Genomic DNA, 24,397 nt, shown 5'->3' with positions numbered 1-24,397 from the left:
CTGTCAGTTCACACAGTGAAGCGAGCGGCTCCAGCCGCTCGCTTCACTGTGGGCTATGGGAAGCTCTGATGCGGGCGCGCGCTGACGCGCCCACATCAGAGCTCTGCGGCCGGAAAGATCATCCGGCCGGTACTTCGCTTTAATCAACAGTCAAGAGATCCGGTTCAGACAAATTACTACGTTTACCTGGTTAAATGCTCGAGTCTACCATTGACTTCAATGAGGTTCGTTACTCGAGTCGAGTACCCAAGCCATAAAAATGCTCAATAATGAGTGCTTGAGCATTTTAGTGCTTGTTCAACACTAATTCTGTCCCGGCCAAAAGAAATTTAATATGTTATTACTTATGGAAAGTTAGACAAATTTCTAATGTACATTAATTATGGGAAATGCACATATACTGCTATTTCCCTTAATTTATTAGGTCATGGAGTGTTAGAATTCTCTCAGAAACCGTGACATCACAACAAAGGGTGTAATTCCTATGGAGTGTCCAGCAGGGGGCGCTCTATATGTATAGAAGTCAATGAGTACCATTGACTTCTATATATAGTACACCCCTGCTGGAGACTCTATTGAATCAATGGATGTGTATGTAAAAATATTAGGTACTGTACATTTTGATTGAATTCATTTATGGAATACTTTGGGGGGTGTTCTTGCTCCCCAAAGTATCCCATAAATGTATTCAAGAGGTGCCTGTGCTTCTACCTCCCCCCTCCCTCCCTGCTCGGTGCTGGGCACATATACACAGTACTACTCCTCCCATCATCTGCTTATAGTATGAGCAGATAATGGGGGGAGTAGTACCTGTGCTATCCCCATCACATTGCCGCCGTTGCCCGCGCCGCTCCTCACACAAAGGCCGCTCCTCACACTATCCCGCCGCTGACTCCCCACCGCTGGCCGCCACTCTCTGCTCCTACATACCGGCTCCCGGTCCGTACTGAATGCTGGCCACGTCAGCCCTCCCCCATCCCACAGGGAGGCCGGGGACACCAGGAAGCAGCAGGAGCACCGTACTCCCTGTGGGGTGGGGAGGGCTGACGCAGCCGGCATGAGCCGGTATGTAGGAGCAGAGAGTGGCGGCCGGCGACGGGATAGTGTGAGGAGCGGACCTTTGTGTGAGGAGCGGTGCGGGCAGCGGCGAAGATTGGGTTGGGGGTACTATGAGCAGATGATAGGAGGAGTAGTACTGTGTATATGTGCCCAGCACCGAGCAGGGAGGGAGGGGGGAGGTAGGTCTCTGCTCGGTGCCCTTCAAATTTATTCATTGAATACATTTATGGGATACTTTGGGGAGCAAGGACACTTGCTCCCCAAAGTATTCCATAAATGTATTCAATCAAAACGTTCTGTACCTAACATTTTTACATACACATCCATTGATTGAATAGAGTGTCCAGCAGGGGCGCACTATATATAGAAGTCAATGGTACTCAATGACTTCTATATATAGTGGGCCCCCTGCTGGACACTCCATAGGAATTACACCCTTCGTCGTGACGTCACGGTTTTTGAGAGAATTCTAACACTCCGTGATCAAATAAATTAAGGGAAATAGCAGTATATGTGCATTTCCCATAATTAATGTACATAATTACATAATTAATGTATTAGTATAACTTTCCATAAGTAATAACATATTAAAAAATACTTTTGGCCGGACTTCTCCTTTAAGCCTGAGGCTACGTTCACACTGCATATGTTTCCGTTCGTAGTGCGAACCGGGAATATACGCACGTAGTTTTGAGGTTGATGCGTTCGCTTGAAAGTATACGATATACGGCCGCACAATGCACACTACGTATGAGCTTACGGCCGGATCGTATACGGCGCCGCGAAAAATTAACAAGACCATTGTTTGAGGACGGAAATGTTGAAACTCACGGCCGTGGATTTCAGTGCGGTCCCGTACGAAGTACTTATTTCAGCCAAACTGAACTTGATTTTTCCATCCAAAAGGTTCTGTGAGTTTTATTGGGCTGGGCGAAGATTTCCTAGTAAATGACCTGTTTCAGATCGCTACGAAACAAGCTAGGGAAGCATAACTGTACTACGGGTGTATGTTCGCGGTTCGTACGCATCCGGCCGCATGTCTACTTTTCCCACGCCCGTAGTTTCAGACGCACATGTACGGTGGCGTATGAACTACGGCCGGACTCATACGCAGTGTGAACATAGCCTGATAAAGTAAAACCTTTTTTTTTTTCCTTATTTGTAGAAAAAACTTCTCAACATACTCCTCCTTATTATTATAGACAAGATTACAATGCGAGAAAGATGGTGATAAATAAGGCTGTTTACAATAGGTGACAGCCAAATGAATAAATGACCTCTGTACAGGTCACAGAGCATGCCTAGAAAACTGTTTCATTGAAGTTAATAATTCTCCTCTAGTCTAGTGTTTCCTATGCTCATGCAGCTTTACAATATATTTGTAAATACTGCTACCAGATCAGAATCTGTGGCAATGGGGTCATCATCACAGTTATTACAAAATTGAAACAAATAAGTAAAAAAAAAAAAAAACAGGTTACAGCATCTGTCTCTAATCATGAAAAAAGTCCAAGCGAAACATTGCACTAAAGTGTAAATGTATAGTTAGACAAGCAGTCTTTCTTTGTGTTTTATATCTTTATTTGTATTTCTACAGTCTCCTACGCCTTTGTGAACAATGAAAGAGAATCACTGAGGTCTATGGCACTTTAGATAGAAACTATTTAAAAGATATATATATATATATATATATATATATATATATATATATAACCACAAGAGAAGCATTTACCTACTTAATAATACCAAATTGCCTCTTAATGTGTATTTTTAGTCACATAATGCTGTTTGTTTAACTTTAGTCTTCATGTCAGAATTCTGCCCATGTTACTATTCTTTCTATAGCTTTTAAGTACAAACCTAATGTATTAGATGACCTTTTAATGAAGCCCCCCCCCACCTACACACAACTAGTGGACAATAACATTAAAATGTACCACTGCTTTCAGAAGTTCTTTGGCGTTGTTATGTTAACCCTTTTGACAAAGTGATTTTAGAGAGTTTTCTGCTGTTCTTTTGTCTCTAAGCGTCCCCTCCATGGTCCAATTCCGAACTTCCTTTTCATTACTTGTCTGGCCAAACATAGCGCCACCTAGTGCTTGGGTGCACTGGGCTGAACAGGGATGCACTGTTCTAGGAAATGGTTAAAACAGTATACTACTGTAGATGAAATATGAAGGGGGAAAGAGAGAGTAGAAAGGAAAGAAACACTGGCAGCACAGCAAAGAAGGGGTTACGCTAGCCACTGAAGAGCTCCTTATTTTGGTGGTGATAACACGACTGCAGAATGGAGGGAAGGGGGGACTACATTCAAGAGGCAGCAATGTGCACGTACAGAAGAAGAAACACAAGTATTTACGAAAAGGAAAGCTTTTATGGACCTTATGAATTGTCAGATATGAGAGGGAAGCCTTGCTTTACCTTTAGGGACAATAAAAATCTTCTGAAGGACAGTCAGATTCACAGATTGCCAATTTAATTTCTGAACTTCCTCCATATGTTCCCTGTATAGCACTTGACAAGCTCTGTCATAATTGCTGTGTTCTGTCTTGGTCTCTCTGTTGTAATAGACAAAATTCCCCTAACAACAGGCAGTAGATTTTTTTTTTTAGCAAAGTGAGACACCTGGTTGCCAAGATTTTAGAGAGGAGAGAAATGTGTGCTACCACATGTCTTGTGTCTATGAGACCTGTATCTATGAATTCTTTCAGCTCATGTGACATAGATGCCGGAGAAAATATTGATTTTACCCAGTCTTTTTTTCCCATAGCAGTGCACATTAAAGTCCTTCACGTCAGCAATCTGTATATATATACTGCACATACCCAGATCAGTAGGAATACATTCCTGACTGTGAGGGGCTGTAGATGTGTGCAAGACCGCTGCAGTGAGAGCAATCCCGCATACATCAGTATCCTGGGAGCCCAGCATAATGACAGGCAGCTGCGTTCCCACATAAACGCCGCAATCTATAGCGATTGCGTTTTTTAAGGTAGTCAGTGACAGGACAAGCTCCTGTCACTGATTGATTAGGACCCCCGCTGCCATGTTGCGGGGGTCCCAATTGCTTGTACCGATGGGTGGGGGTCAGCCATTTACCTCTGTTCTGTCAGATTGGCTAACTGTGCACAGATTCTGCTCTCAGGCAGGCTCTATGCACAGATTATCGATAACACTGATCTATGCTATGCTATGGAATAGCATAGATCAGTATATGCACTCTAATGTTTGTTTTAAAGTTAATAAAAGTGTTTAGAAAAAAGTGTAATACAAAAAAGGTTTTTAAAAGTATTTAAAAAAACCTTTATAAACCCCTCCCCCAATAAAAGTTTAAAATACCCCCTTGCCCATTATAAAAAGAAAAATATAAATAAATAAATAAACAAATAAACAAACATATTATATATCGCAGAGTGCGGTATTGTGGAAATGTCTGATCTATTAAGATATATCATTATTGTTCCCGCACGGTGAACGTCGTGAACAGGGGAGAAAAAAAACACACCAAGATTACTGATTTTTGTAAATTATACATCAGAAAAAAATTTATAAAAAGCTATCAAAACTTTTCTTTTTTCCCCAGTATGAATATATTAAAAACTAGAGATCATGGCTAGAGATGAGCGAACCGGGTTCGGGTTCGAGTCGATCCGAACGTTCGGCATTTGATTAGCGGGGGCTGCTGAACTCTGATAAATCTCTAAGGTTGTCTGGAAAACATGGATACAGACAATGACTATATCCATGATTTCCACATAGCCTAAGGGCTTTATCCAACTTCAGCAGCCCCCGCTAATCAAATGCCAAAAGTTCGGGTTCGGATTGACTCGAGCATGCTCCAGGTTCGCTCATCTCTAATCATGGCACAAAAACTGACCACCCCAACCAGCCCTGAAGGTGGAAAATAAAAGCGCTATGGCTCTTAGAAGGCGTGGAGGAACATTGCATTAATTTGACCCAGACATCCGGGCATCAATGGGCTCGGTCTTGAAGGGGTCAACAAAGTTATTCAGCATTAGAAAAACATGTCCACTTTCATCCAGAGACGGCACATCTCTTGTCCCCAGTTGAGGTGTGGTTTGCAGTTAAGTTCCATTTACTTCAATGGAAACGAGTTGCAAAACCTGCACTGAAACTGGAGACAACAGTCGTGGTGTCTCTGGAAATGTTTTTCTTATGCTGGATAACCCTGTGATCACACAGAAACAAGGGTCAGGAGATATACTGTATACTGTAGCATTGTTATCTCCTGTAGCAGTTAATTTATGATGGCTCCATATACTAATTTAGTAGAAGTTTCACTGTATACTGACAGCATTATAATTGATATAGACATATCGATTGATGCGAAAAAGAAAGGGGAAAAAAAAACATCTAAGCCCTACTACCACTGTACATCATCATAGAGACAAATTATATGGATGGCCAGCCCACCACATGAAGCACAGTCCAGCTGGCGTCAAGCAGCTCCTCAGGAAAGAATGTGAATAGAGCCAATATCCGGCCCTAGGGGTACGTGCGTGAAATCCTTATTAGTACAAATCCATTAATCGTCAAAGTACATCCAAACAAGGTGCAGAAATATCGCATAACTGACCAATAAGAACCCTTGTTTGTGCTATGATGGTGACCTCTATTTTAAGTGATTAACCCGAAAAAAAATTTCAGATTTAAGGGGAAATTTAGAACACATTCTGAATCCCTTTGCGCATCTTTAGCTGTTACCCGTTGAAATTTTAAGGGAGCCTTGACAGAATAAGTTTCTCCAACAGAAGAGCTGATGTTCATGAATGTAAAAATCATCATGAATGTAAAAAAAAATGTCAGTATTTCTAACCATAGTTAGTAGTTTCAGTATTCTAACCATCCCTCCGTGTAGAGTAGTATCACTCACTCACTCACTCACTCACTCACCATGTATTAGTCTTCGTGTTGCCCTTAAAAAATGAGGTCATTCTGGGTCTGTCAGTCGTGCCCTTTTTTAACTCTACGGTGGGTATGGCCTCCAAACTCAGGCAGAGAGTGGAACATTATTACTTTTGATGGATGATACAATTATGACCCTATTTTTCTATTAAGCCACAAACCCAAAGGAACTTTTTGTTATAACACAACAGGAAAATACTACGTCTTAGGGTACACGGAATAATAATCGGCCCTATCCGGCCGATCATCATTCCGTGTAATAAACACAACGATCAGCCGATGACAACGATCATCGGCTGATGGTTGATATAGGTTTGGACCTATAATTGTCAGGCTCCGACCGCGCATTGCTACGTGTAATAGCGGTGCGCAGCCGGCGGCTGACGATATGAAAAGTGCATACATTACCTATCCATGGTCCAAGGCTCCTCCTGCGCTCTGCTTCTCCCTTGGTCCTGCTCGCGGCAGCTTCAGAGTGGCCTGTCTTAGCTGACAGGCCGCTCAGCCAATTACTGGCCAATTACCGCAGCCAGTGATCGGTAAAAAATGTCCATTTAGCCCTTGTTGAACGATTATCGGGCCGAGTAATAGGTAGCAGAGCATCATGAATCAGATTAATATAGAAACAATGAATGTCTGCTCTTGTACGCTTAATGGTGAGACAGAGATACTGGTTATAGTTTGTGGCTCCGTAGACATTTAATGGTTTGGTAGCAGAGCACCCAGCCCAGCTAAGGTACTGAGTAAGCAGCAAAGTATTTCCATTGTGGCATACCCTTTGTCAGCCACCACACACACACCTGCCAGGTTGGCCCCAAAGTACCTGGCCTAGTGAATGTACTTAGTAATGTCTACTGTTTTACTGTGGCACAGGGACTCCTTTTCTTGACACGTGTTGCTTCTTTTGTACATAGTTGCCGTGACACCCTACCAATAAGTAAAGGACACAACAGAAACTACATACAAAGCAGGGACACCTGTTAAAAAGAGGAATACATCCTTTTTAGAGATGAGCGAACCTCCAGCATGCTCGAGTCCATCCGAACCCGAACTTTCGGCATTTGATTAGCAGTGGCTTCTGAAGTTGGATAAATCATGGAAATCATGGATATAGTCATTGGCTGTATCCATGTTTTCCAGACAACCTTAGAGCTTTATTCAAGTTCAGCAGCCCCCGCTTATCAAATACCGAACATTCGGGTTCGGATCGACTCGAACCCGGTTCGCTCATCTCTAATCCTTTTATTTATTTATATAACTGATTCCCCAGCACTTCACAGAGCTTTGTCAACTTGGTCCCTGTCTCTATTCGAGCTCACAATCTGAATTTGTCTATCTGTATGTTTGAGACAGAGACAAGCAAGATATTGCTCAGTGCTTAGTATATGGGAGCAGGGACTCCTGTCTTTGGTAGGTCCTGTCTTACTCCTGCACATTGTGATTTGCTCAAAAAAAAAAAAAAAAAATCACAAAAAAAAAAGAATTTAAAGAATCTGAATTTACTAAATTCGGGTTTTAATATACCACTTTGTTCATCGCTTTTATTTGGCTACAAATGGGAATGAATAGGAAGTAATTCCACTTTTGCCCTCTGACCAATGTTAGCCAGGTATAGCTTTTATCTATAATGTAAGCCTTTCCAACAAGGGTTAGACAAGCAGGACCTGCATCTATAAACTAATCCCCTGGTTTAGCTTGTATAAAATAGAATCTCTTTAGGCAAGCTTAGGTCTGATAGGTTACCCTGAGGTCTAATTTTCCTATGACAACACTGACACTAAAAATAATTATCATAGGGACACCTAGAAGAGAACCAGCATTCTATTATTCTATTTGGCCGGTAATATCAATCTCCGATAACCTGACACTAAAGGGATTATGATATTTATGCAGCTATATCATAAACCTGCTTTTTGTTCGGCTCAAATTTCATTACATAGTAAGGCCATGTTTACACAACGTATATTTTCAACAACGGCCGTGATTAATACGAAAATATACGCTACGTTGCCGTCGATGGATTCCCAGCTGGAGTGTACACACATGAGGGGGATTTACGAAGGCTGGCATACAAGTACGCCGGTCTTATATTAGGCCCCGCCCCCTTTCCCCGGCAGGATACACTAAGAGGCGCACACATCTTAGTGAATCCAGCAACCGGCGTACAAAATCTACACCTCCCAGCTCCCAGCGAGCAGGCATAAATAATGATAACTAAGGCACTGGAGGTGGCTACGCCTCCTCCAGGCCTTATCATGCTCTCACAAGCTCCGCCAGGCCACCCATTGGGCGAGCGGGGCGTACGGGAGGCGTACACCAGGGAGATGGGGGGAATCTGCACCTTCACCCTGGCGTACTCCTCTGGTGTAAGCTTCCTAAATCCCCCCCCCCCTCCATAGTATACACTCCAGCTGGGATCCCTAGCCGTGCCGCGAGAAACTGACATGTCAGTTTTCTGCAGCCACTTTTCAATGAATAGCGGTAGCAAAAAACCCTGGGAGTTCACACAATAGAGCGTGAGGTTCCGGCCGCACGCTCCATAGTGTGCAGTGGGGCGTTCTGATGCGAGCACACATGGATACACCCGCATCAAAACTCAGCGGCGCTAAAGATCATCTGCAGTACCAGCTGGGATGATCTTTTCTAAGACCGGCCATTCTGTGACCCGGCCGGGCCACTGAACGGCCGGTCTCTTACAAGGTTTAAACATAGCCTAACACCGTAGATACAACACAAATTGTAAAAAAAAATCATAGAAGAAAATACAAATAAACTCTTTAAATATCAAATAAAGTTTCCATCATCTTTCCTGAAATGGTTTTCTATCTGTTTATAGAGCTTTAGGCGATAAAGCTCACACCTTGCTAAGGTGGCATCCCATCAATTTCACCGCGAAGGAAACAATATTGTTTATTGCCAGTCAGCCGAGGCGCCTGCGCCGCCAACACGGATCCAATCGGAGAAAATTTACAAATGTTAAAATATTCATAATCTAAGCCAGGCTTCTGTGTCAGTGTTATATGTAAGCCCTGTATTGATGAATGGGCCAGCGTGGAATCCCATAGATAAACAGACATTCATTACAATTCATGGCGAATGTAACAAAAGTACACTCATTAATTAGAATCTGTATCTGGTGAACAATAGTGGCATGATATCTGGAGAGCTGCCATCACATTTATCATGCCAGGGGTTGGGTTTCTCAACAGTTTATGATCTCTATAATTACACAGCCGGTGGCATCTGCATACAGGTTGATGTTTGAAATTGATCGCAATTCACATTTATATTTATTAAAATCCATACAAAATAAACAAGTGGATGACAATTGCATAGAACAAAAAAAAATAATTGAATATTTAAAATTAAGCATCTTCGTTTAAAGGGAAGGCAACCGCTTTACCAACATCTGTGCATCTTAAATTCGATTTAAAAAAATTAAAGAACTAAGCTAATTTTTATATGTTTTAACCCCTTAGGGACCAAGCCTGTTTGGGCCTTAATTCCAGGCTCATTTTTCAAAATCTGACCTGTCTCACTTTATGCGCTTATAGCTCAGTGATGCTTTAACGTATGCTAGCGATTCTGAGATTGTTTTTTCGTAACATATGGTACTTTATGTTAGTGGCAAAATTTGGTCACTGTCATGTGTGTTTTTTGTGAAAAATATCAAAATATAATGAAAAATTTGAAAATTTTGCACTTTACGAACTTTGAAATTCTTTGCTTCTAAAAAAAAAAAAGGCACATGACATAAATTGGTTAGTAAGTCAAATTATGAATATGCCCTCTTTATTCTGGCTTCATTTCGTAAACATATTTCACTTTTTTAGGGTGTTACGGGGCTTAGAAATGTATCAGCAGATTATCAAATTTTCATGAAATTTCCAAAACTGATTTTTTTTTAGGGACCAGTTCTTTTTTTAAGTTGATTTAGGAGGCTTGTATACTGAAAACCCCCATAAGTGACCCCATTTTGGAAACTAGACACCTTAAATAATTAATCTAGGGGTATAATGAGCATTTTAACCCTACAGGGGCTGGAGGAAAGTATTCACAATTAGGCCGGAAAAAAATGGAAAATAGAAATTTTCCAATAATATATTTGTTAAGATAAAGTATTTCATTTTCATAATAAACATGAGAGAAAATGCACACCAAATTTTGTAACGCAGGTTCTCCTGAGTACAATGGTACCCCATATATGGGCGTAAACCACTGTATGGGCACACAGCGGGGCTCAGAAGGGAAGGAGCGCCTATTAGCATTTCCAGTTCAGTTTTTGCTGAAGAGGTTTCTGAGTGCCAGGTGCGTTTGCAGAGCCCCTGTAGTGTCAGCAGAATAGAACCCCCCCAAAAGTCACCCCATTTTGGAAAGTAGACCCCTAAAAGAATACATCTTGGGGTGTGGTGACCATTTTGACCCCACAGGTATTAGAGGAAAGTATTCAAAAGAAGACAGTAAAAATGAAAAAATAGAATTTTTTCAATAATATGTTTGTTTAGTTTGAAATTTCTCAATTTCACGAGGAACAGGGGAGACAACTCACCATAATATATGTAACGCAGGTTCTCCTGAGTAGAATGATACCCCATATGTGGGCATAAACCACTGTTTGGGCACACAGCAGGGCTCAGAAGGGAAGGAGCGCCAATTAGCATTTCCAGTTCAGATTTTGCTGAAGAAGTTTCTAAATGCCAGGTGCGTTTGCAGAGCCCCTGTAGTGTCAGCAGAATAGAACCCCCCCAAAAGTCACCCCATTTTGGAAAGTACACCCCTCAAAGAATACATCTTGAGGTGTGGTGACCATTTTGACCCCACAGGTATTGGAGGAAAGTATTCAAAAGAAGACAGTAAAAATGAAAAAATAGAATTTTTCCAATATGTTTGTTTAGTTTGAAATTTCTCAATTTCACGAGGAACAGGGGAGAAAACTCACCCCAATATATGTAACGCAGGTTCTCCTGAGTAGAATGGTAAGCCATATGTGGGCATAAACCACTGTGTGGGCACACAACGGGGCTCAGAATGGAAGGAAGGGAGCGCCAATTAGCATTTCCAGTTCACATTTTTCTGAAGAAGTTTCTGAGCGCCAGGTGCGTTTGCAGAGCCCCTGTAGTGTCAGCAGAATAGAACCCCCCCCCCCCAAAAGTCAACCCATTTTGGAAAGTGCACCCCTCAAAAAATTCATCTTGGGGTGTGGTGACCATTTTGACCCCACAGGTATTAGAGGAACGTATTCAAAAGAAGACAGTAAAAATGAAAAAATAGATTTTTTCCAATAACATGTTTGTTTAGTTTGAAATTTCTCAATTTCTCGAGAAACAGGGGAGAAAACTCACCCCAATATATGTAACGCAGGTTCTCCTGAGTAGAACGGTACCCCATATGTGGGCATAAACCACTGTGTGGGCACACAGCAGGGCTCAGAAGGGAGGGAGCGCCAAGTATTTTCAGTGCATGATTTTTCTGAAGAAGTTTCTGAGCGTCAGGTGCGTTTGCAGTGCCCCTGTAATGTCTACAGAATAGACCCCCCCAAAAGTCACCCCATTTTGGAAATTACACCCCTCAAGGAATTCATCTTGGGGTGTGGTGAGCATTTTGACCCCACAGGTATTGGAGGAAAGAATTCAAAACTAGACCGTAAAAATGAAAAAAAAATAGAATTTTTCCAATAACATGTTTGTTTAGTTTGAAATTTCTCAATTTCACTAGGAACAGGGGAGAAAAAGCACCCCAAAATTTGTAACGGAGGTTCTCCTGAGTACAAGGGTACCCCATATGTGGGCATAAACCACTGTATGGGCACACAGCAGGGCTCAGAAGAGAAGGAGTGTCATTTTAGTTACAGGCAATATGTGGGTGTTTAATGGTTATCTGGGGTGGTAATAGACAATCTTGGGGTGTTTACTGGCTATCTGAGGTGGCAACAGGCAATCTGGTGGGGTTATGGGCAATCTGGGGTGGTTACGAGCAGTCTGTGCCAATCTGGGGTGGTTACGGTCAATCTGGGGTGGTTACAGGCAATCTGGGGTGGTTACGGGCAATCTGGGGTGTTTACTGGCTGTATGGGGTGGTTATGGGCAGTCTTGGGGTGTTTACTGGCTATCTAGGGGTGGTTACTGGCTATCTGGGGTGGTGATGGGCAATCTGGGGGTCTTCACTGGCTATCTGGGGTGGTGACGGGCAATCTGTTGGTGTTCACTGACTATCTTGGGTTGCAACGGGCAATCTGGGGTGGTGACGGGAAATCTGGGGTGGTGACGGGCAATCTGGGGTGGTTGCGAGCAATCTGTGGTGGTTACAGGCAATTTGGGGTAGTTACAGGCAGTCTGTGGCAATCTGGGGTGGTTACGGGCTGTCTGGAATGGTTATGGGCTATCAGGGGGGGATACGGGCAATCTGGGGAGATTACGGGCAATCTGGGGTAGTGACAGGCAATCTGGGGTAGTGACGGGCAATCTGGGGTGGTGACGGGCAATCTGGGGTGGTTATGGGCTGTCTGGGATGGTTATGGGCTGTCTGGGATGGTTATGGGCTGTCTGGGATGGTTATGGGCTGTCTGGGGTGGTTAGGGGCAATCTTGGGTGGTTACGGGCATTCTGGGGTGGTTACGGGCAATCTGGGGTGGTTACAGGTAATCTGGGGTGGTTACAGGTAATCTGGGGTGGTTACAAGTAATCCAGGGCACTTGACTTTGGTGACAGGCTTAAAAAAGTGCCGGCACCATTTGGAACAAGCGATCAGTGGTATATAGTATATACCGCTGATCACTTGTACTGGGACCACACCGGGTGGTCACCAATCATTGCCCCATGCTCTCCGCCACCTCCGGTGGTGGAGAGAATGAAGCTTTGATCTTTTTTAGGAATCCATCACTGTGAACAGAGTCTGTTCACAGTGATGGCGGCGGCCATCTTGGATCAAATGGCCGCCCAGGGAGGGGAGGGTCAGTGGCCAGGTCACTAGGGTTAATTCTGGGGACAGGGCGGGGGACATGTTCTCATCTTCTCTCACTGTAGATTCACGGTGAGAAGAGATGAAAGCGTTCAGCTGCGCTGGCAATGCCCGTTACCGGTGGCCGCCGTTATACTGATAATAACGGCGATCGCCGGTGAGGGGACTTGCCGGGACTGACCCCACACTCTGCCCCAACCCCTCAGTGACCTCCGGTAGCTGAGAGGAGGGGGCTGCGGGCATTACCGGCGCCGCTGCACTATTCTGCACCATCGCCATAAAGAGCTGATGGCAGCAGAATAGAGCCCATTAGTGATCGCCGTAAAAATCCATATCGGCGGTCACTAATAACATAATACATGTATTCTCTGGGTCACTACGGTTACGGCGATACCACATTTGTATAGTTTTTTTTAACTATTACCGCTTTGGCGCAATAGAAACTATCTTCCTAGCAAAAACCCACAAAAACTGTTGCCGCATTGCAAGATCCATAGCGTTCTCATTTTTGCGTGACAGAGCTGGTTTGGGGCTTATATTATGCGGGAAGATCTGTAGTTTCTATTGATATCAAGTTTTATATGTATATGACTTTTTGATCTCTTTTATGACGTATTTTCTAAAGCAGATGGATAAAATACAGCTATTCTGTTACTGTTTTTTATTTACTTTTTTACAGCGTGTGTCGTGCGATATAACTATTGATACTGTTTTATAGATTGGGTCTTTACGGACGTAGCAATACCAAATATGTATAGGATTTGTGTTTTTGATCACTTTTATGTAATGTTTTATAGTGTATGGGGAATGTAATGCATCTTTATTATTGGGGGGGGGGGCTGGGGGGGGGCTGTGTTGTGTTTGGTGCACACTTTTTTCCCTTTTTTTTACTTTTACACTAGTGTACATTACTGTACACTAGTGTAAAATACTTTGATCATTGATACAATACATTGCAGTACCTGATGTACTGCAATGTATTGTATCATGCCTCATGCTGACAGGCAATAGCCACAGCCACCCCTGTCAGCATCAGGCATCTCCATGGTGACCCCGGGGACCTTCATTAGGACCCCGGAATCACCATGGAGACATCGGGACCCCGGACGGCGCCGCGGGACATCGCGATCATGTAAGTGGACCTGCGGCGCCGTCTGGGATCCACCGGGACCCGTTAAATGCCGCTGTCATGGTATGACAGCGGCATTTAACGGATTAAACTGCCCGGAGCGGAGAATCCTCCGCTCCGGGCAGTTACAGGAGGGTGTCAGCGGTCAGACTGACCGCTGATCACCTGTCCTGCAGCCGCCGCCGGGTGGTAATTTATTCCGATGCGCCCGCCGTTAAAAGGCGTACGCATCGGAATAAAGCCCATTAGTGGCCGCCGTGAAAAGGCAGCATGGCGGTCACTAAGGGGTTAAACTAATTTTTTGGCCTATGCAGCAATAGTTTGGAACTTAAAGGGGAAGGGAGGTGTGACTTCAATGTAACAAAATGCATGAAAGGGGTACACCAAAATTTTTAATAAACTGGTATCAAAACGTTTTACAGATTATTTTTTTTTTTTATTTCTATAAGATCTTTCAGTACTTATCAGCTGCTGTATGTCCGGCAGGAAGTGGTGTATTATTTCTAGTCTGACACAATGTCCTCTGCTGCCACCTCTGTTCGTGACAGGAGAGGTTTTCTAGGAGGATTTGCTACTGCTCTGGACAGGTTCTGTCATGGACAGAGGTGGCAGCAGAGAGCACTGTGTCAGACTGGAAACAATACACCAATTCCTGCAGGACATACAGCAGCTGATAAGTATTGAAAGACTTGAGGCTTTTAAATAGAAAAAAATCACAAAGCTGTAAAACTTTTCGATATAGATGGTTTTTGGTTGTTCAATTTATTTAGTGCACAGTCACAGTTAATTCAAATTGTGAGATTTCCAGGTGCTTGTCCAATAACAGGACGTATGTATAACTAAGATATAAGAATGCAGCCGAAACAAGACACCCGCTGAATGCTATAGCCTTATCATCACTTCTTTCTTGGATATATAAAGGATAAGGGAAGTATTCCTCTCTAGGTTCTCGAGGCTCTGACTCGCAAACAGATGGCTGACCCTTCCTTTGGTGATGGACCCCTGATGTACAAGCATGTAAATATGTGTACTGTGATTTTCGTTAAATAAAAATTATATTTAAAAAAAAAAAAGAAAAAACTTTTCGATACCAGTTGATTTAAAAACTTTTTTCCCCTCTGGGATACCACCTTTAAATTGTGATATCATGTGCCATAATTCAAGTGAAGATTTTTTGATGCAATGTAGGCCCGAGTCTACCTTGTCCAAAAAGTTATATTAAAGCAACTCGGTACCCACAATCTGACTCCCCCAAACCACTTGTACCATCGGATAGCTACTTTTAATCCAAGATCTGTCCTGGGGTCAGTTCAGCAGGTGATGCAGTTATTGTTCTAAATAACTTTTAAACTTGAAGCTCGTGCCCAACGGGAGTATCTGTGCCCTAACTTTGCACCACCCCTCCGTCCTTCCTCCCCACACTCTTCATCATTAGGAATGCCATAGGAACATTTTCTCCTGTCTGAACATTGCACAGGTGCCTTAACAGTCCAGCCCGGGCTGACACAGCTGATGAATAGGAGACAATCTGGCTGGAGCATTCCTAATGATGCGGTGGGTGGGGAGGAGGGACAGAGAGGTGGTGCCAGCCTAATGCATACACAATCCAAGCCCTGGACGTTGGTCACAGGGCTGCAAGTTTAAAAGTTGTTTTCTAGTACAATAACTGCATCACCTGCCGAACGGACCCCAGGACAGATCTTGGATTAAAAGCAGCTATCCTAAGTGGTTTGGGGGAAGGGGGGAGGGGTAGATTGTGGGTACAGAGTCGCTTTAACCAATTTGAGGGATATTCTGTGGGGGGAAAAAAATGGGATCACAGGGTGATATTATGTGGCTTTTATTTTAGTAATACTACATAGTTCCTGTGTTGCTGTATTATTTATAGGTTGTATACAGTACAGCAGACTCTAGCTGCTTTTCTTCCTGGAGGAGATTTATCAAACTGGTGTAAAGTGGCCCAGTTGCCCCTAACAACCAATCAGATTCCACCTTTCATTTTCCAAAGAATCTGTGAGGAATGAAAGGTGGCATCTGATTGGTTGCTAGGGGCAACTGAGCAAATTCTACTTTAGATCAGTTTGATAAATTTCCCCCACTGTTACCAAGTGTTCTTGTGACTGACTGCCAGTAGGTGTCTAGCATCATGTAATACACTGTTCACATTAACTCATTCTCTATAGAGATTAGCGAGCATGCTCGTCCGAGCTTGGTACTCGTATTAGGGTAATCAATGGTACTCGGACGAGCATCTCACAATACTCGAGACAATGGCATCTTCCTCTTCCTGCATGTTTGGCTGCTTTTTTCACCCAATCATCATGCAGGAGAGTCTTTGGAAGCTCGTAACATCACGTGGGAACCCTACATATCGATAGCAGCGATTGGCTGGCCAGAGCAGATGACCTGGGCATATAAGAATCAGGTCCGCGGTGCTCGCGTCAAGACGCAGGCTGGAAGAGATTAGGGAGAGAGCTGCCGTCTGTCAGGGAAAGTGTTGGGGAGGGAATTAGCGTCCCTGTAGGCAGGGAATACTAACGAAAGAACCCAACAGCCCTTGTAAGGGCTTAAAATTTTTATTTTGTTTGGAGTACTTTAGGCTACTGGCTGGGACTTGCAGTGCAGCTACCACGATATTAGCAGTACACTGTCGTGATCGGCTGCTGGCAGAAAGGGGACAGCAGGTGTTGCATACAGCAGACCCCTAAGAAGTCCTCAGTACTATTATTTTTTTTGTGGCTGGTGCTGCTGTTGTACATTGTATTGCTGTGATTTGTAGTACAGCTGCTTAGAACCTCACTGTTCATTGTCCTCTTTAAGAGGTGGCATACACCATAAAGCACCACTTACACACAGACTCTATACGACAACCTCCAAAAACTAGTCTTACCTGCAGGGTTGCTTTCTTTTTTAGTGCAGCCATATCCAACCTCACTGCCATTTTGAAGGCAGGATTGGCCAGGTCTTTTTAATACACAGACTACCGCACTTGCCCTCTCTTAGATACTCTTTAAAGGATTAAAAGTGTATTCGTTCAAATTCCTGGGCCTCTTAAGAAGACTGTATTGTTATTTCTTCGTTCCTAACTCCAATAATTTAACTGCTAAAGTAGTCAGGGGGTGTCATGCCCCAGCCCTGGTCAGTCTAGTAACTTAAAAAGACAAGTCAGTTATTAAGGAGGGGAGAAGGGGAGCAGTCAGCTTGTCAGGCACTGGCAGGGGAACACTCTCCAAGGCCTTTGACCTTCAAATTGACCTTCAGGCCTTTGACCTTGGTCGCATGTGCCTTGCCCATCTTGGTCTGGGTCAGCACTATTGTCTTGACGTTGACCACCAGGCTGTTGCACAGAATTAGGCATAATGGTGCCATTAGGCAGCCTCAGAGGCATCCATGCATGCTGCCTCTGCTGTTTCCTGTCCTTTTCCATTGTGTTTTCATCATTTTCTGAGGTTGACAGGTTTTCACACGACCTTCCCTGTGCCGAGCTTGGGTCTCCTGCAAAAATGCTTGAGTTTCCCACTGACTTCAATGGGGTTCGTTACTTAAAACGAGCACCCAGTATCGGGAAATAATCATTTCGAGTAACGAGCACCCGAGTATTTTAGTACTCGCTCATCACTAATTCTCTACACTAAAAATGCCATTTATTTCCTCCTTGCATTCTGTTTTCCTTCAATATTCATCCTCACAGTAGCGCGTTGTAGAATATTCCCACTTAAAACGCTGCCGTTTTGGCGTCGCCATCTGTCTGAAGGATAGACGATGCAGTGTGTATACAAAACCAGGACATTGCCTTTAGCTTCCCTGTGATAGATGTGTATTTTATACAATAGCTTTTCCCTTGACTTTATATGAAATTCTATTCAGACCTTCCTGCACTTTCCATCATGTTCATTGTCTAAAGTGTCTGCGGGATGATGGACGGGTAAACATGTCTTCTATTTGGATGTTCAGTCAATTAGAGCCGACAGTCTAGAAAATATTTTATACATTTTTCACGTTAAAAACTCTACCTTGTTTAGTCTCTTTTACATTTTATCACTGCTGGAGGTTTTCTCTGTCTGCATTAAAGGGGTCGGCCATATGATTTGTTTAATGGATAGGGAAAGCTTCTTAGGTTGGTGTCATAGTTGTCTCCCCCCGTGTCCAGATGTTACTTTAGCCACTTCTACCCGGGGCTCATTACCCAATTCCTAATCAGACACATTTTCTGATTTTTTACCACATCCAGATTTGAAAGCCATAAAGCATAATTGCGGGTAAATGTACTGCATGTTTTAGTTTGAATGTTGCAGTTGGAAATTAAAAAAACAGCAACTTTGGAACATGTGTGATAAGTAAAATATACAGAATAAAAGCTGGCGGGTAGAAAGCAGTAGACACTTTCTCCCTATGCCGAAGGCTTTCTACCGCAGCTTCTTTTCTGTATATTTACTTATTACAGCATATTTTTGTTCCAATGTTGCTGTGTCAGGATCAGGAGGTATGAATAAGACACGACAGTGAGCCACCCACCCACTGTCCCTACCTACTTCCCTCAAACGGCCCTAGGCAGCCTCGGACAACCACGCAGGCGGTCCCTGCTCTGGTATAATTGTAACACAGAACGACACGGACAAACAAACACAAAAGGAGAGTCAACAAGCCAAAGTCTGAACCAAACGAGCAATGCAGTACAAAATCAGTAAACAATCGGATAGTCAAAGGTCAGACGGGAGGTCAGTTAACAGGTAAATCGAGCAGAGGAATTAGGAACAGGGGTCGTAGGAATAGACAGGGGGAGCTGGGATCAGGATATGAACCTTAATAGCCAGCACAGAGAGACTGGCTCAGCTTTCTTTTATGAGGACCAAGAGCCTGGTCCGGATCCCCATTGGACCGGCGCTCTGATCCTCAATGTTACGGACAGGCAGAGGAAAATGCCAATGGAAAAGAGTTGCTTAGCTGCAGCAATCAAGTCTAGCAGAGCTCAGTGTAACTCCTGCATTGCCGGAAGCTGAGAAGCAAGCGGGTGTGTCACACAAAAGCAAAAACCAGGCCCAGTTCACACCAGGCTACTGCACACTCCTGACATGTTGTTCTTGTTTCCAAAAGCAACATTGGATGGAAAACATGCTATTTTCTTGTGATATGTTAAAGATTAGGTTCGCACAAACCCGAATTTTAGCCAAAATTATGCGAACCAGTGAAACAAAGTTTGCTTATATCTAGTAAGAACCTTGCATTTTTGGGATTTTTTTTTTTATTAACAAGACTGCTTGGAGTTCCCAATTAAAGTTAATGGACAGTTAGAAAAGTTCACTGTGCAATTCCAAATGCATTACATACAAAGGGGAATTTTAGCACTTGCACCTTTTAAACTCCACGTTTTTAGCTTGCAATTTTTGCCCTATGCCAATTTTAACCATGTCAAAGGCACTGTATTGTCACATTGCGTATAATGAATGTGGCACCTTTTTCAATGCACTTTATTTTTTTTGCCTTGTTGTTTTTTCTACCACTCATTGAGTGAACTGAGATTCGGGGCCGGCGTCAGCACCAGGCTTGGAAAAAAAAGAAAAAAATGGCAGCACCTCCATGCCTCTGTTCACACTGTAGGTTGCACACGGCTTGTGGCTTAAGTACAGACAAAAATACAAAAAGTGCAACAGCAACCCAAAGGTGCAAGATCTTCCAGTTTATATTCCTCCCAGTGTACATGCTATAAAAACCTGCTCTGTAGAAATTGAAAAATAAGGATCTTAGCAAACTATTTGATCAATAGGTTGTGTGCAGAATTGCAGTTTCGTTCATTTCCCACAATGGAGTTACGGGAGAAGACACAACCCACTGACAGGTGCGGAATACAGAAATGTGTTTCTAATTCTGGACAACTCCTTTAACCTTATACTACAGTCAAGTGTGAGCCAATTAGATTAGAAGATCAAGAGCTGAGTAATGTGTCGAAGACTGGTGTATAGGGACACGATACAGTGACATCAATTACATGCTGCCTCCATACTATCCAGTCAGTCTGAGGCGATGTTCACACATTGTGACACCATCCACTGACATTCTACCAGTAATGCAGGGGATGAGTTATCTCCTACACCAGTCACATGGCTGTCGAAAAATTATAACAACCATACAAATTGAAGAATCCTTGGCATGTTCATTATTGTTGTTCCCTCCACTGAATTACTATTGGGCTAATCCATGTGTGGAGCTGCTGCTTCTAAGTTCTTGGAAGTCCGTATAAAAAAAATAAAAAAAAAGTTATTTTCGTGCAAAATTACAGTTCAGCTCCATTGACTTTAATGGGGCACTCCAGCGAAAAAAACTTTTCTTTCAAACCAACTGGTGTCAGAAAGAGCCAGATATTTGTAATTTACTTCTATTAAAAAAAATTAAAATATCCAGTCTTTCAGTACTTATCAGCTGCTGTATGTCCTGTAGGAAGTGATTTATTCTTTTCAATCTGACACATTGCTCTCTGCTGCCACCTCTGTCCATGTCAGGAACTGTCCAGAGGAGCAGCTAATCCTAACAGAAAATATCTAAATATCTCCTGCTCTCCAGACTGGAAGTAATAAACCACGTCCTGCAGGACATACAGTAGCTAATAAGTCATGAAAGACTGGGGATTTTTTTAATTCAAGTAAATTACAAATCTTCGGCACTTACTGGCACTAGTTGATCTGAAAGAATTTTTTTTTTTTTTTTTTGCTGGAGTACCCCTTTAATGGAGCTGCAATACCGCATCCAAACTGAAAACAAGAATAGTGCTGTTTCTGGAAGAAAGTGGACTTGAGTGGTGCTGTTTCTGGAAGAAAGCGGACATGTTTTTTTCAACCTGGATATCCCCTTTAAATGGGTTATGTAGGCTTATAAAAGCATGCTTGTCTTCTTCTATAAACCCTTGATTTAAATCCTTGATTGGAGCAGAACTGCGGCACTACAGACAACCAACGAATAAGAGTGGCGCTGAGTCTGGAGAAAAGTAGTCATCTAGTTTCATACCACCTGTTAAACCTAATCAACTCAACATCGGCGGCATTGTGCAGGCAATGGACACACGATTATCAGAATATACACCTGCCCTTGCAAGGTATACTTCTGAGGGGCATGGAGAATGAAAGCGAGCGATGGGGAGAAGAAGGTATCAACAGTATTCTGCTCTGTGGACAACCCCTTTAAAGGTGTCAGATTTATGACAGTAGCTCATACCATAGAGATTGATTGGTTGGGATCTGGATAGTGAGACCTACACAGATCGCTTCAACAAGTTGAGAGAAGCACTCAGCTCAATGCTTCTCTCCCTGTTTCCCTTGTCACGGCAGAATATGGGCTTTAAAGGGGTACTCCACCAAAAATCTTTTTCTCTCAAATAAACTGGTTCCAGAAAGTTGTATAGAATTGTAATTTACTTCTATTTAAAAATCTCAAGTCTTCCCATACTTATCAGCTGCTGTATGTCTTGCAGGCAGTGGTGTTTTCTTTTCAGTCTGACACAGTGCTCTCTGCTGCCACCTCTGTCCATGTCAGGAACTGGCCAGAGCAGCAACAAATTCCTATATAAAACCTCTCCTGCTCTGGACAGTTCCTGACATGGACAGAGGGGGCAGCAGAGAGCACTGTGTCAGACTGGAAAGAAACAATTTCCTGCAGGACATCCAGCAGCTGATAAGTATGGGAAGACTTGAGAATGACAAATCTAAATAAGTTTCTGAAACCAGTTAATCTGAAAGAAAACGAGTAATTTTAAGAAAGTATAGAATTGCACCAACATTCTGGCTTATTTGCAATCCCCTATGTGTATGGAAGTTCACAATAAGACCACTGAGCACATGGTGGTGGAGGAGACGGGGTGTGTGTGTGTGTGTGTGTGTGTTTGTGTGTGTGTTTGTGTGTGTGTGTGTGTGTGTGTGTGTGTGTGTAGGGGGGTAGGTACTGTAGCTGCCTATATTATTGAGATGCAGTATTTTGTTAATGGAGTGGGCATATTTTTTATTCTAGAATATATACATATATATTATAGAATAAATAAATTATATATATATATATATATATATATATATGCACACGTGTGTTTTGTATTTAATTTCATTAATAAATCCAGTTGAAGACTTGATCGCACACTGTAAATTAGCATTTTTATTTTTATTCTTTTTTTCCCCCAGTATCCCTTATCCATATCCCTGCATTGTTTCCCACCTATGACTTCTTTTTTTTTTTTAATCCCATTATCCCCATAATTCTACGTTTAGGAAACAGCCGTCTCTGTATAACAATGCTGTCTATGTGTGCTGCAATCCCACAATATCCGCAGAATCCCTGCTATTCCCTCCAGCCTGAGCGGCAGCATCTGACTCCCCCTACTGACACTGCTGGGGCTGACAGACAGCTACCTGCCACACACAAAGGGCATTTGCATTGGCAAGAGGGGGGTCTTCACATCCTTATTTAAGAACTTTATTAGACCTTAAAAAGATGCTACAAGGGATTTAACAGAGACATTTCCGGCTGCATAGACAGTCCAGCCTGCATTGTTCTGCATGAGTCATTTTATAGGGTGTTTTATAGCATGTCTGCTCTCTCATCATCAGTCACAGATATCATGCACCTTGTAGATTGACTGTTACCGTAATTACACATGGCGCTGCAGCTTTAACAATTCCATCAGAGAACAAGGAAGGGGGGGGGGGGTGAGCCCCCTCCTCCTATAGAAAGCGAACAAGAGCACAGACTACAATGCTAAAATGACATGTGCCGCTGATCAAATGCAGCAAGGACACCTTTCTAACCCAGCGCAATAGCAAGATGTAGCAGAGCTGAGCTGGTCTGGAGTTCTCAGACATTCAACTTTCATCTGATGTCAGATAAGCAGAGAATGTACAGTAGTTTAGTCTTAAGATCAACTTCGTAGACTAAGGATTAACATAAGCAAGTATATAGGCTTTTGGAAGAGTGGACCCTTTAAAAAAAATAAATAAATAAAAAAAATATATATATATATTTATATATATTTATTTTTTCAGATAAGATAAATAGAATCTATCTACCTACAACCCTGCAGATAACAACATATCCTTACATAATAATAATAATAATAATAATAATAATAATATTTATTTGTATAGCGCCAACAGATTCCGCAGCATTTTTTTTTTTTTACACAGTAAAAAGGTTATAATTGCATATGATTAGAATTAGAATACATAAAAAAATACATCATAAATATGAGACCAGCTCGCCAGAGCGTACAGACTACGAACCGCATCGGCATATGTCCCACTAAGCTGACTGCTAGACATCTGACAAACTCAACTCTTACAGCTCTGCTACCTCCATAGAATGACATACAGATAAACGCATATTAAACGCGGAACAATGTGACTCCAGACAATGAATGAATCCGAGCTGGGGTGATTTCCTATGCCACAGGTAAGATTTGTCTACAATGGGATGTCCTGAGTGTTGCCCCCCTCTCCCAATTCCTATGAGTGATGAAGCCTTCAGAGCAGCTGCACACTCTTCCCATAGATAAAGGAAAAGCCATTCTTCCTTACCTGTTCTGCAGGCATCCAGAAAGTGAGTGAGTGAGACATTCATCCATTCATTTACTCCTGCCCCCTTGATCCTGGCTGTGAATGGAGTCAATTGGTGAGTTCTCCAGTGCTTCTTCTAATACAGCAGTGCAGACTGTAATCCCTCTGAGAACAAGCCAGTCTGTAATCCTGTATCCTGCACAGATCTCATCATCATCATCATCATCATCTCCCATTCACTTTAGCAACCTCAGCTTCTTCTATTGTGAATTCTTATTTGAACAGGAGAGATGTTTCCTCTGCAAGCTGCAAAAAACTGTAGGGGGCTAGAGCATGCATGGTGCCAACCAGAGCAAAGTGCCACCTCCTGCTAGCAGCTGCTGCACATGGATCTCTGCAGAGAGGCTGTCACCCAGTGCTGCCCAGCATACACACCAGCACCAGCAGCCAGGTACACTTTAACCTCCTCTGACATCAACTACAGCTGCAGCGCAGGCAACATGCTCCAACTGCAATCAAATGTGATAAATATTAATGTCAGCTTTCCTCTCTTTCCACATATCACTACTGGACGGGAACCTAAGGCGATTCCAAGACTCAGTTGGCTTGGGTAGAGTCCAAAAACTAGCCCTGACAGCCAAGTGAGTTACAGCCATGGCGGAGCACGGCGCTTACATAAATAAGAGGGAAAAGATCTAACACGTCCGAGACAATTTCAGGAAAACGCTTCCCAGGAAAAGAAAAAAAAAAGTCAGGCGAACATCTATCTGTATTATTTTGAATGGCAAAAGACAGATGG

At 42.9% G+C, this 24,397-nt stretch overlaps 1 protein-coding gene across 2 annotated transcripts in view; it reads right to left on the bottom strand.

Annotated features, from left to right (window-relative positions):
- LOC138765645 (5-hydroxytryptamine receptor 2A-like) overlaps positions 1-24,193 on the bottom strand; it is a 396,926-nt gene extending 372,733 nt beyond the window's left edge. For both annotated transcript variants that reach the window (XM_069942603.1, XM_069942604.1), the window contains exon 1: positions 23,620-24,193. The gene's annotated coding sequence lies outside the window, so the exon portion shown is untranslated. The remainder of the gene's footprint in view (positions 1-23,619) is intronic.
- Positions 24,194-24,397: the final 204 nt, after the last annotated feature.

The sequence above is a fragment of the Dendropsophus ebraccatus genome, chromosome 10 (genome assembly GCF_027789765.1).
Source record: "Dendropsophus ebraccatus isolate aDenEbr1 chromosome 10, aDenEbr1.pat, whole genome shotgun sequence".
Classification (NCBI taxonomy): domain Eukaryota; kingdom Metazoa; phylum Chordata; class Amphibia; order Anura; family Hylidae; genus Dendropsophus; species Dendropsophus ebraccatus.
Note: the sequence above shows the minus strand (reverse complement) of the source record. Positions and strands in the feature narration are given on the sequence as shown.